The 13,893-nt window shown below is 46.8% G+C and overlaps 1 long non-coding RNA gene across 1 annotated transcript in view; it reads left to right on the top strand.

Moving 5' to 3' along the window:
• Positions 1-13,893, top strand: part of LOC113623845 (uncharacterized) — a 53,611-nt gene that overhangs the window by 7,052 nt on the left and 32,666 nt on the right. The window contains exons 3-4 of the long non-coding RNA XR_003434095.1: positions 6,196-6,915; positions 11,012-11,096. This is a non-coding gene — a long non-coding RNA (uncharacterized LOC113623845). The remainder of the gene's footprint in view (positions 1-6,195; positions 6,916-11,011; positions 11,097-13,893) is intronic.

Below are 13,893 nucleotides of genomic sequence, written 5' to 3'. Positions count from 1 at the left end.
TCATTATCACTATGGCTTTTAAACCTCCAATATAGTCATTTTGGCAAATGAATGAACATCAGCAACTGCATGAGAACAATGGCCTCACTTTGTGGTGTGATGTGGGGAAAATATTTTTTAATTTTCTAACGTGCTGGGCAACGAGTCTGACTCATAGAGATAGTAATTATACCTCTTTTCTAAAGTGAAGCAGCAGAGAGAGAACATACTAAAATTAATGAAGAAAGCAAGACTTAGGTTCATTTTTTTAGGTTCATTTTTTTCTATCTGGAGAATTCATGATCCTGAGAGGTTTTTAAAATGAATCATTGCTTTGTGAAGTATAGCTCAGGAGCAGATATTTGTCTTTGTGTCAAAAACAAGGACTCTTAACAAATTGAATCTCTTCCTACCTTTAGATAATTCAAGAAAGATAAAATCTTGAGGGCTTTATAGTACTGAGCAGGGATAAAGCCTTCTTACAGACTGGAACAAAATTCTTACCAATTTCAACTGGCAGATAAAAATGTATTTCAGAACTGATTTTCACATAAAGAACTTTATAATATTAGAACACTCCATGCAGTCAGGGTGGTTGGTAATTGTAAACATACTACATTATGTGAAAATGAAAGCTGATTGATTCTTGTGGAGCATGCATTAGTGATAGCGTGAATCAGAACAAGAAACATTTTCTCATTCCTTAAGAGGTGAGAGTAAGGTGGGAGGAGGGGTGGGGAGAGGGTTGGTTTGACAGTGAGGTACTATGACAAAGACCAGCTGAAAACAAGGGCAAAAATTGCAAGGTAGGTGCGCTTTAATTTGAATTGCAAAGGGCAAGTGTATGACCTTGAATATTTGCTCCATGCCTGATTCAGCACCTGTGGCTCACAGATATGGATGTAAAATAGTTCCAAGTCCAATTCAACTCAGTAGAAGATTGTGTTCTCTCTCTCTCTCTCTCTCTCTCTCTCTCTCTCTCTCTCTCTCATTTTTGGAATGTGATATAAAACAATAAAACAGAGATTGACAAAAAAAGACATTGCTAGGAATTAATTTGCGAAGAAAAGTTCTAAAGACTACCTGCCAGTCACCCTAGCTCCTGACATTCCTGCATGTCCTTAAATCATCCTCCAACTGCTGATGACAGCTTCCCTCCCAAGCCCCTTTCTAGATGCTGTTTATTCAGCTATTGTAAACTGACCAGGTTGCAACAGAAGAGCACCCACTTGTACACAGTGGCATGTCGTGCGTCACTTTGCAGTCAGCACTGCCTCATACTGAAGATTTGTCTGTGGTTTCCTTGGGCACCAAACAGAAAATAAGCAAACAAACAAAAGCTACCTGAGATCAGATCTTGCCATTGGCTGTGGAGAAGGACAAGTTATCACAGACGTCTATCCCCTAAGCAGGTCATCATGTAAAGGGATATGGGAGCAAGAACAGCATAAGCCTGAACTTACAGCCAGGAAAGTACTTGTGGGTAGAATGTAGATCACTGAGCTCATTCATTCTTTTCACTGACATCTACAACTACAGGGAGTGTAAACTACAGGGAGTGTAAGAATCCACTGTGTTATGGACTGAATTGTGTTCTCCCCAACCCTAAATTCATATGTTGAAGCCCCAATTTCAATTATAACAGGATTTGGAGACTGCAAAAAAGAAATGGGGACATAAGGGTGGGACCCTAATTCAATAGGACTGTATCCTTATAAGAAGAGGAGGAGGGCTTCCCTGGTGGCGCAGTGGTTGAGAGTCCGCCTACCGATGCAGGGGACACGGGTTCGTGCCCCAGTCCAGGAAGATCCCACATGCCATGGAGTGGCTGGGCCCCTGAGCCATGGCCGCTGAGCCTGCGCGTCTGGAGCGTGTGCTCCGCAATGGGATAGGCCACGACAGTGAGAGGCCCGCGTACCGCAAGAAAAAAAAAAAGAAGAAGAGGAGGAGACACCAGGAATGTGCATGCATGGAGGAAAGACCATGTGAGGACACAGTGAGAAGACTTGCCATCTGCAAGCCAAGGAGAGGGGCCTCAGAAGAAGCCAAACCTGCCAACGCCTTGTTCTTGGACTTTCAGCCTCTAGAACTGTGAGAAAATAAGTTTCTGTGGTTTAAGTCACCCCGCTGTTATGGCAGCCTGAGTAAACCAAGAATCGGGGTGGTCTACAGGCATAGTGCCATCCCAGGGCATCCCGTTGCTGCCCTGAGTTGCAGCCCAGAAGCATGGAGATAGCCAGAACTCCAGGAAAGCCTGATGCACACACCAAATTTGGCTTCTCTGTCAATTCTTGTCTCTCTTGTGCATTATACTGATAGAAAAAGGAATAGAAGGACCATCCGTTAAATTCCATGTGCTGGACACTGCCCTGAGGATGCAAAAGTGACTCACACAGCTGCTTCCCTTAAGGAACTCATCATCTGGAGAAAGCCAAAGGCAAGATGAGTCAGTACTTCGATATAGGTATAGAGAAGGGCTTTGGAAAACAGGAATGACTAATTTTAATTTAGGACATGGAATTATGGGAAGGACAGGAAGGATCCGGAAAGGCTTCACAAAGAGGGAGTTTAAGGAGAAATGTTTTTGTATCCACTGCTCTCTAACCACTTCAAACTCAGTGGCATAAAACAATCACCATTTTATCATGCTCAGGAAGTCTGTGGGTCAGGAGTTTGGATGAGACACAGTTTGGACAGCCTGTCTCTGCTCCATAGTGTCTGGACCCCAGTTGGCTAGCAGTGACTCAAACAACAGGGGGCTGGAAGCATCCGCTTCCAAGGTGGCTCTTCACTCATGTGCCTGGCGCCTGGAATGAAGGACAGGTTCAGCCGGAATGCCGACCAGAGCACCCTAGATGCCCTCTCCAGAATGGCAGCCACTGCACTTCAGGGCATCAGTATCAAGTACCCTCAGCGCATGTGGCAGAAACTGCATGGCTTTTTATGACAGCCTCGGAAGTCACAGAACATCGTTGCCACTATGCCCGTTGGTTGAAGCAGTCCCACTTAAAGGGAGGAGACACAGACCCCACCTCTCTTAAGAAGGAGCAATCAAATATTTGCTACCATGTTTTAAAACTGCCATATGGACCCTAAAGCATGAATAGGATTTCAATGAACCTCATGCACTGAAGCTCTATTGCCTAAAATGTTTTTTTTCTGATTTTACATGAATGCACATTCATTACTTAAAAGAAATGAAAATTATGGAAAAATAAAAAGAAACTTCCTCATTACTTCACCAGGCAAGCTATATGACTGGACCTGAGCTAGGAATTAGAGCTATAACTTTAAGTAAGACATAGTTCTTACCTCAGAGGGTTTCCTACTAAACCATGAAGAGATAACCACTGCTAATATGTTGATGCAGTCCTTCCCAATTTGAATAAAATGGGTTGAGATGATTCCGTACTTACAGGTTTGTGTCCTGGTTTTTTTACACCTGGTACACAAGATAGTGTGAGTTTCCTCATAGCATTAAATATTCCACAAAACTGATTTTGAATGGGTGTATCACAAATCATCATATGAACAGACCATTGTTTATTTCCCTGCTGCTAGACATTTAAGTTGTCTTCAAGTTTGAGCTACTACAAAATAATAATGTAAAAAATATGCTTAGTCATGTTTCTGCTTCTCTGAAATTTTTCTTAGGATAAAGTCCTCAATTAGTTGAATTACTATTTCAGAAAGAAAGAATGTTTTAAAAGCTCTTGATTATGGTTTTGCAAATTTGGTTTGCAAAAATATTGTCCCAGTTTGCATTTCCCTAGTGTGTGTTTGAGGAGCATCAAGGAGCAGAACACGTGGGAAGCAAGTCTGTTCCCCAGGTACAGGGTGGAAAGATTTGGCCCAGTCTGAACTGAGTAAAAGAATACTGCAAGAAACCAAAAGGCAGGTTAGAAACCATAGTCAGCTAATAACCAGCATGGGCTTGGCAACTAAAGAGGTGGATGCTGGGAGATGATTACTATGGAGTCTGGGTAAATGAAAAGACTTCCCTGGCTTCAACTTTGGGGCAACATTCTGAAACCAAGTGTGACTTAAGGGATGCTCAGAAACCCAGGTTCATTGTGCGTGTGAATTAGGGCTCCTTGGGAGGTAAGCAACAGAAACCAACCCTGGCTAATCTACACCAAAAGGGAATTTACTGGAAAAACAGCTAATTTCTCAATGGCTAGGAAACCAGGCTCAGAAACCAGGACAAAATGGACAGGAACTGAGGAACTTCATGGGCAGGAAGCAGCACAGAATCAAGGGTCTAAGACACAAGAATCCCTCACCAGTGTCACCTGGGCACACTGCTGTGAATAAGGAATGACCTCCAATTGGATTCTGCCTTTTGATGACTTTGCTCCAATTTCGGATTCCAGGGAAGGCAGATCTGACTAACCTCAAAAATTTTGAGTGTCTGACCTTGGGCCAGGGACAGGCACGCACCTCGACTAACAGCTTCCGGTATGTGGAAGAAGTAATTCCCAGAGGTGACTCAGGGCACAGCCAGCCCAAACCAAAAGTTATCTACCATACCACTTTACCTGGCAGGGGAAGTACACTAATACTTAACCAGCGTTAATCTCTGAGCCCAGAGTCACTTACCAGACTGAGCCCCTGCCTCCCCGCCCTGCCATGCTCCCACCAAAGTAGGGTTCTGTGGAAATGAAAAGAGACTCAGGGACTGTCAGGCTTTGATGAGACATGGATGAGAAATACTAAATTTGAGCCGCAGTGTATGAGGCACTGTGCTGGAAGTCAGCATGAACAACCAATTACAGTAAATCCCGCTTTAACTTGAACAGAGTTTTAGCCTCTTCCCCTCCCCGCTCCTTTCTCATCTGGAACACTGGGCTTTGACTGATTAAAAGCAACCAGGGAGGGCTTCCCTGGTGGCGCAGTGGTTGAGAGTCCGCCTGCCGATGCAGGGGACACGGGTTCGTGCCCCGGTCGAGGAAGATCCCACATGCCGCGGAGCGGCTGGGCCCGTGAGCCATGGCCACTGAGCCTGCGCGTCCAGAGCCTGTGCTCCGCAACGGGAGAGGCCACAGCAGTGAGAGGCCCGCGTACCGCAAAAAAAAAAAAAAAAAGCAACCGGGGAGCAAGTGGACTGGAAGGAATCTTGACAGAGGGCCAAAGCCAGGAACCACACGCTGCCTTCTGCTTGGCTGGAGTCCCCTCCTCCGCCTGGTGAGCCGATGCGGAACAGAGCAGCCAGAAGATACTGTCGCCTGGCTCTGTTGGGGGGATACTGGACACGGGTCAGGACATGGGCTAACTTTAGGAGGCTGGCTCTCCCCAAGAGCTCTCCCCCTTAGGGCAGTATCTCCCAGCCTTGTCTTTCCCTGCGAGCTGATGGGAGTTACTCCTCATTCCGGGGTATGAACAGGGTCATCAGCCCTGAAGGTGCATCTTGTACTTGGGAACCGGAAGAAGAGACCAGATTGCCCTGTCAGATACCCCATCATTCAGCCAGGCAGTGACAGAACAAAAAGAGGGCGGTTAAATCTCAGGCACAGAAGCAAGGTGACAAAGATTCATTGCACTTGGGGGACACAGAAAGTCACAGGGGCAGGGAGGTGCTCCTAGGATGAGAGAGTGTCCTAAAGGGGAAGGAGGGCCCACTGGGACAGGAGGGTGGTCAGCAAATGGCAGCTCTGCCCTTTCAGGGAAGAGGGCAGCAGCCCTGGTCTCAGCTTCCCATCGTTTCTCTTATTAGGAGAATCATCATGGGATGCTGCAGAGTAAGATATTCCCTCTGGTGATCAGGACTATAGTTAATTAATTGCTCCCTTGGGAAGTGGGTGTTGGGGCACAAGGTGGGGAGAAGGGTCCTGCATTGGCTGCCAGAGTCTACGTCTGCCTTCAAGGGCACGTTCTAGAAACAATTACAGGACCTTCACATCCGCAGGGCTGCGGCAAGATCCCAACACCTCCCTAGAAAGACCTTCCAGCACCATGGAGGGGACTGGGCATGTGGCCGTTGTTCCAGACCCCTTGCTGAGCAGGGGAGGGTGGCCTTATCATCAGGGGCCAGGGTCAGAGCAGGACGGAGAGGGCAGGAGGGGCTGTGGTGGCCCCAGCACATGCAGAAGTGAGAAACTGCCTGGCCATACAATGTGTAAAGACACTAACAACGTTCTGATTTTTCCCATGATGAACACTTCAATATTTTTTTCTGAAATATGAAATTATTTCCAATTCTTTCCTCCCATTTTCCAGGGCTTTGTCTGCTTAGTGTGCTTTGGGGTAACTAAGTGCTGGGTGTGGCCCCATGAGGCCCAAACAGAGGGACTTTGCTAACTGTGTGGAGGCAGCCTGCATGCATCACAGCAAGAACTGAGTCTAGACGTGCAGCGCTCCCTGCCTGGAATCTGTGAGTCACCCGGCTGCTTTCCCGAGGAAGAGAATGTCTGTCCCGGCCAGCTCTGCCCTCCCCCGGGCTGCTCCAGGGGAGCCCCTCAGCCCCATCTGGGGGCAAGGCTGAGGGACTGAGAGCAGGGAAGAGTCTGCAGGGCTATCCAGGGTGGACTGTCACCCCAGAACTGATCTGTGCCCATAGCCTCCTTCTCCTCTGGGCCCCTCAGTCCTGGTCAGAGGGTCCCCGCATCGCGGGTGCGGCCACCTTGCCCTCACCCAGATCCCACGTCCCCTTCAGTACCTATTTTGCAGACTCGTCCTTAGAAGTACAAAATCTTCCTTCAGCACCTGTGCATCAGGGCAGAAACTGTATTTCATGTCATTCTTGCCCTTGTTCCCATGTTTGCTCCTGATGCAACAGGGCCTTGCTAAGTCCAACTGCATCTCAGCAGAGTTTCTCTTTCAGTGTCAGAGAGGAGCGTGTGGTATCGACAACCTGTTTATTGCCTCCAATCTTTGATTTTCTCATCAGAGGCCCCCAGCTGGCTCCCCACATCTGAAGGCAGCCAACAGAAATCAAAGGTGAGAGCAGTCAGGTGGTTATCACTATTGCAGGCAGACGTCCTCTCAGCAGCTGTGCTAACATGCGCTGCCCCAAACCTCAGGCCTTTCCTCAGCTGTCCCGCCTCTGCAGCTCTGCAGGCCTCACTCCCCCTCTCCCCACCCCCCAACTCTCCCCACCCCCAGGCCCCGGGAGGTACATGATGTGATGAGGGGGGCTTGCATGAAAGGGCAGCGAGTCAACACCTTATATAACAGCTCCAGTTTCTACGTCAGCGTGAGATACATGGAATCAAAGTCCCTGTGCAACCATTAATGTGTAATGCCTCAGTCACTGCTTCACAAACCAATCTTTAACGCCTCAGCGAGGAAAAAAACAATCCCGCAGTTCTCCCGGGCCCTGGACCTTGAGTCCATCACGGCCACTGGAGCCTCACTCAGACTCAGTTCCCTGACACGAAAGAGTGTCATAGCGTAAAAGAAAAGCAGGGGTGGTGGTTTGTGCCAACACCGAACACTGTTTGCCATGTTTGAGCCAACGCACTTCATCAGAGTTCCACCTGCCTGTGGGCTGCTGCCTGGCTGATAGATGGCCCCAGCATCTGGAGGCCAAAGGGATGACCCGCGGGGTTACCTCCCTGCACACCAAAGATATTCCAACCATCTCCACCCACAGCTCTGTGGCTTGTGCCAAAATAGGTGAACACCTTCCTGGAGTTTGTATGTGTTGATTTATTAAGAGTGATGTCTCCCCACATCCTGCTAAGAAAAAAGGTCTTTCATTTCAGCTTTTGTTGTTGTTATTTTTTGCCTGTTCTGTCTTCCTGGCATGACCCCAGGCACCTCTTAGTAGCTGTTGTGCTGTCTCCAAGACGACAACCTCCCAAGAAAAGATATTCATATTTCACAGAGGATGGGCCTTACCCTGTTCTCTCTTTCCACACCCCACTTAAGAAAATTCCAGTGTTTGGCAACCTGTCAGTGACAGCCTGTCAGAGTAAAATATTTGGCCAGAAGCTATAAATAGCTGCCTTCTGCTGATGTATTAAACCAATAATGATTATAGGAGTAAGGAGCAGGTCTGGGCAGCTCCTCACTGGGCAAGGTGTCTCAGACTTCCGCTCAGGAAGATTCCCTCTCCTTCGGGAATCACCTACCTCAGTGGTTCTAAACTGGGGCCATTCTGACCCCAAGGGACCTGGACAACGTCTGCAGGTGTTTGTGGTTGTCACAACTTGAGGGGAGGGGGAATGCTACCGGCATCTGGAGGGTGGAGGCCAGGGATGCTGCTAAACACCCTGCAATGCCCAGGACAGTCCCCACACCAAAGAACGATCCGACCCAAACGTCTCTTGTGCCAAGGTGGAGAAACCCTGACCATATCTGCTAAGTCACCCTCACTCTTATACGACATTCCAAGTAGTCTGTGGTATATACAGAGAAATCTAGAGTGGAGGTATTGTCACCCTTCTTCAATTCACTTAAACTTCATAAAAATGTATCAAACGTGTCTGCTTGTGTAAGCGTCCACAGATAGGATTGCGTCTCTGCCTTCTGGAAGTCTAATCCCAGCCGTGGAGACAGACACATAGACAAACCACACAAGGGAAGATAAGCCAGCGGTGTTGAGAGTTGTCTCCTCATACGAAGGGCTGGGAACCTGAGACAGAGAGATGAACTCCCCCTGGCCTGGAGGGCAGGCGGGCTTCAGAAGTCCTCAGAAAGGAGAATTCACACTGTGAATTCACGCTGTGAATACAGACGAGGAAACCCCTGCCTTCAAAGTGGGACAGGAAGCACTGAAGGCTTGGGAAGAACTGAGCAAAGACAGGGGCCTGCCTGGTGGGAGAGGACCAGAGGGCTGTGCTGGTGGCTGGCATGGGCTGCGTGGTGCTTTGGGACGGAGGATGAGGCCAACTTTCTTCTTTTTGTTGCATTTACTTTTTTTTGAATAACAGGCCACGTATTTCTGTGTCAGATTTCCATAGTTTCCCCTTTGTTTGCTACAGTAACATTACTAGTCAGTCGAGAATCTTGCCATTTTTATGCAGTATTTAAAGGGGAGAAGAGTTTTCACCCAAAATGTAAATTATCAGGTTCCTCCTGGGGCCAGAACCAAGTAAGATTCTGTACTTGGTTCAGTCGTTACTAACTTTGTGTGAGATCCAATTTGTTTTTAGAAAAACTCGCTTTGAGTGTGTATGTTTGGAAGGATCTCAGAATCATGAGATTCTAGGAATGGAAGAAACCTCAAGAAATGCTCAGGTTCAGTTTTGTCCGGTCCAGCAGACAAGCGCTGATCATCACCCTTTCACACGTGAGACCACTACATTTCTGTATATTTCAGACAGAGAATAAACCTATACTAAAGGGCAGGATTATTTATTGGAAACATTGGCTAAGGGGTACAGTTCTTCAGATTTGGGGGAGTAACCATTGTCCAAGTGGTTCTGCCCAGAGTTGATGGCCCAGAGATCAAGGAGATAATCTTAGCGCACTCACGTGTGTGTGTGTGTGTGAGAGAGAGAGAGAGAGAGAGTGAATGCAGGGCTAAAAGGGCAATAAGAAGCCACCAATCTCAAGATTTATGGGGGTGAGGTGTCCTCATCTCTGCTGATTGAGGGAGCAGAGCCAGTGAGATCTCCTAGAAGCAGATGTGGGGAACAGTTGGGACTGTTAATAGTCAGCAGCTAAAGTCCATCTGGAAAGTGTCTGTCCAAGGATTCCTTGGATACTGGAGCCATTTGAGGAAATTCAGGCTTTTGGCAGAGCAGACAGCCTCCCTTGGGGGCGGCAGGGGTGGAGGGTGGATCTCCCCGGGGATCTTGAGTGCCTGTGGCTACCAAGAAGCACTCCAACCCAGATTTCCCTGAATCTAGGCTCCCTGGGAACCCTCCCACCCTGGTTCAGAAGCTCTGCCTTGATTACAGCTTGAACTGAGATGACCTTGTATTTTCCTGTGAAAACTGCACCCCTATTCACATCAACATCCGCAATGTGGGGCTCATTGCTGCATCATTTGTCCCACTCCAGGGCAGGACCCACCCAGGAAAAGCCCTGATTTTCTTTCTAAGGGACATCCCTAGTTTACCATAGCAAATGGATTATTTCCTCAATAGTAGGCCACTCAGCGTGTGACTCAGAGAGCTGCTTTTGTCAGGTCATGAGATGAAGAAGGAAACAGTGTGGGGAAACACCAGATCCTTGGCTACCCCATTTCCTAAAGCGAGCCTTACCCCTGGCGTCATCAAATGACTTTGGCAGCCTTCTACCTGCCACAAATGAACTGAAAAGACAGATGTGTAAAAACCAGATCCTTTTTATGTGACAACATAAATGCTTTACGAGATCCCTTTACGGCAGCCACTAATCACTTACTCATCTTTTGCTCAACCCAGGGATGGTCCCCTTCTGCTCAGAAGAAATAGAAGAAAAGCAACTTCCATAAAAACAGACTTGGGAGGAATCCACGGCAGGGAGAAGAACGTGGGGAGATCATTCCTGGACATGGCTTCTAGGGGTTGGCGGTACCTTCCAAGATAACGCCAATCAGGGTCATAGTGGCTGCCTCCCTCCCACCCAGGAGACGCCCAGGCTGCCCTATGGATTTTCAGGCTCCTGGTCACTGGCTCTCTGCAGGAAGTCAGTTGTGCATTTGCACTGGAATGAGTGCTTAGGGCAAAGGCACCAAGCTGTCACTGGTTAATATTTCTTTGGAGTAGAAGCAGGTACACATCAAATCTGCTGTGTGTGGCCCTTCACATCTCCTGAACTTTCTAACACTCCTGGTGACGTAGGAGTGATTTACCAAAGGCAAAGGGCATTTGTGTTACACCGAGGGTCTGTTTCCACCTTGGATCCCCGGTCTTCTTGTGTGAGTCTGGAGGCCTGCATCCTTGTTCTCAGAAACTGTGGTTTCAGGGGCCACCTTATTCCCCAGGCTGATCCTCCCAGGTGCTCGGCTGCTGCCTGACTGGGGCCATCACTTCTGGAGTTTGAACTGCAGATTATTCGTCAGAATCTTTGTGATGCCCTGATGCCCTGCTCAGAGCTATCATTTACCAAGCATTGATTCTTGCAAGGTGTTTACATATGTCATCTAACTTAATCCTCACAGGGATCCTGTGCTCACTTTACGAGAAAGGAATTCTGTCCACGCCGGCCACGTTCACCCAAACTGACCCACATAGACCCAGCTAAAGGTAGGAGACCAGACAGCCCCTGTTTGAGCATCCTTATGGCACTTGCTGTCGCTTTACAGGTTTGATTTTTCAAATCGAGTTGCTATCTGATACTCTAGTCCTACTACTGGGAAAATGATACCAGGGAGATGGGGGTGCCTTGGGTATGGCTGGCCTGAGGTAGCAAGCAACCCAAGGTGGGGAGCAGTAGGTCTTGGGAAATCTCAGACAGCTGCGCCAGTAATTCAGCTTCTGTTTCCCCCAAAGCAGCTGAAATCTAGGTTTTGTTTTCGTTTTATATAAGAAAACTTCTAGTTTTAAATGTTGCAACTGATTTAAAAAATGAACGAAACAAAACTTGTTTAACACCCTGCAAGCGAAATAACACATTTGGGAGCTGGTTTGCAACTTCCAGGTTAGGTTTTCCATGAGATACAGAAATTCAAACACGGGCTAGAACAGGACCCATTTTTTTTTCATGAAATATACTTTTTATTAGAGTGTATTAAAATCCTCAAACTTCAGAACAAAGTTCTAAAAAATATAAATGCTTAGGTATTTTTGTCACTAACTTTATTTTCCATATTAATATCACCTTCTATGCATACGACAGTTTACACGGTGCATTAAGATCGAGGATATTGTCCCATCTGTTGCTCACAAGGCAGCTGTGAGGTGTGCACTGTTACTTCCCTGGGTGCAGGCAGGGAAACTGAGGCTGAAAGAGGCTCAGCCACTGACTCAAAGCCCCAGGACCACACACTGTCAGCCTGAAACCCAGCCACAGCTTCCCAACTCTTCTGTTCTTTTCATTCAGTAAACTTTGATTTTTAGTTTCTCTCATCAGCACTACTATACCAATAAGTATTCTTCACTCCAGACCACACAATTTTTTTCCCAAGGCAGCTCTAGCATGAAATAGAAAAGAAATCATAAACTCTCCTTTAACCTAGCACTGAGCTTTTTTTTAAGAGGCCAATAAGGGAGAGGGTGATGGCTCTTAACCCAAGGTTGGGGGGCCTAAGAGTGAGTGGAAGGAGGAAACCTGTACCCCCTGCAATTGTCTGAACCACTGTGTGGAGAGGTGCCCTGGACATGTTCTGGGGAAGGAGACTGTAGCTTCCTCCAGAGGGTGTCCAGCTTTCTTGCAGAGGGCGAGAGCTGTGCAGGTTTGACTCCAAACCCTTGATCTTTATCGATACTGAATCATAACTTAAGCAACCTTCCTAAATCTGCAAACTGATTTTTCCCCAATACGCTCCTCTATCAGGAAGATGTAACTCAAGTCACTTTGCATCTGAAATTGGTCGCCACCAACTAATTTAATCCCTTGCTTATCAATGGCTTATTACTATGGATCCGGCTGTGTTCCTGCAGGACAGGCCTCCGCAGTTGTTAGGACCTTGATCAGCCCTCAGACTTTATAGCTGGTTTCTTCTTAAAAGGCCCAAGCCTGTTTTTCCTGTAATGAACATTGCAAAACAGTTTTGAACAAAATATAATCTTTTCATGAGGAATAATTGCTTTGTGCTAACATGTTAAGAACCCTCATACACTGTTGATGGGAATGTAAATTGTTGCACCGACTGTGGAAAACAGTATGGAAATTTCTCAAAAATTAAAAATAGAACTGCCATATGACCCAGAAATTCCACTCCCGGGTATATATCCAAAAAAAACCAATAAAACACTAACTCGAAAAGATACATGCACCCCATTGTTCATAGCAGCATTATTTATAACTGCCAAGATACGGAAGCAACCTAAGTGTCCATCAACAGATAAATGGATAAAGAAGATGTGGTATATATATACAGTAGAATACTACTCAACCATTAAAACCATTAAAAGAATGAAATTTTGCCATTTGCAGCAACGTGAATGAGCTTGGAGGGCATTATGCTCAAGTGAAATAAGTCAGAGGAAGACAAATACTGTATATCACTTATACGTGGAGTCTAGAAAATACAACAAACTGGAGAATATAACAACAAAAAAAGAGGCACTCACAGATATAGAGAACAAACTAGTGGTTACCAGTGGGGAGAAGGAAGGAGGGACAATATAGGGGTCGGGGATTAAGAGCTACAAACTATTAGGTATAAGCTAAGCTACAGGGATATACTGCACAACACGGGGAATAGAGCAAATATTTCATTATAACTGTAAATGAAGTATAACCTTTACAAATTGTGAATCACTGTAGTGTACACCTGTAAGTTATCTAATACTGTACAACTATACTTCAACTAAAAAAATTTTTTTAAAGAATATGTAAAAAGAAGAACAAAGTAAGCAATAAAGTAACAGGCATTTCTTCTGTTAAGAAGTCTTTCTGGACAATGCAAGAACCCATAGCAGGAACTTCTCACTAGATGGTACAAAGAGCACCCAGGGCCTAGAGTGTCACCTATTTCATCACCTTTGCAACTGTCTGTGGGAGACAACGTGCAGAGAATTTTTATAGCAGGGGGTGAGGAACCCCCCAAAGATGACATCATAGGGAAGCACAGCACAGGTGTGGAGTCGGGTGGCCTGGATTTGATATCCAGCCTTGCACCAGCCCATGGTGTGACTGAGGATGTCATCTTACCTCTCCAGGGCTCCTGAGCTCCTGTCTCTCTGACAAACTGACCTCTAGGGACAAGAAGGTCAGAAGGGAAAAAGGAAACAGGAGTAATATCTACCGAGAACCCACCAGGTTACCAGGTCCCCTGCCTGGTATTATCACACCCATCCTCTCATTTAAATCCTCACAATGGAGGGGCTCCCCTGGTGGCACAGTGGTTAAGAATCTTCCTGCCAATGCAGGGAACAC

The sequence above is a fragment of the Aethalodelphis obliquidens genome, unplaced genomic scaffold (genome assembly GCF_003676395.1).
Source record: "Aethalodelphis obliquidens isolate GAN/ISIS:26980383/991018 unplaced genomic scaffold, ASM367639v1 scaffold1, whole genome shotgun sequence".
In the NCBI taxonomy this organism is placed as follows: Eukaryota; Metazoa; Chordata; class Mammalia; order Artiodactyla; family Delphinidae; genus Aethalodelphis; species Aethalodelphis obliquidens.
This window is presented reverse-complemented; position numbering and strand designations above follow the sequence as displayed.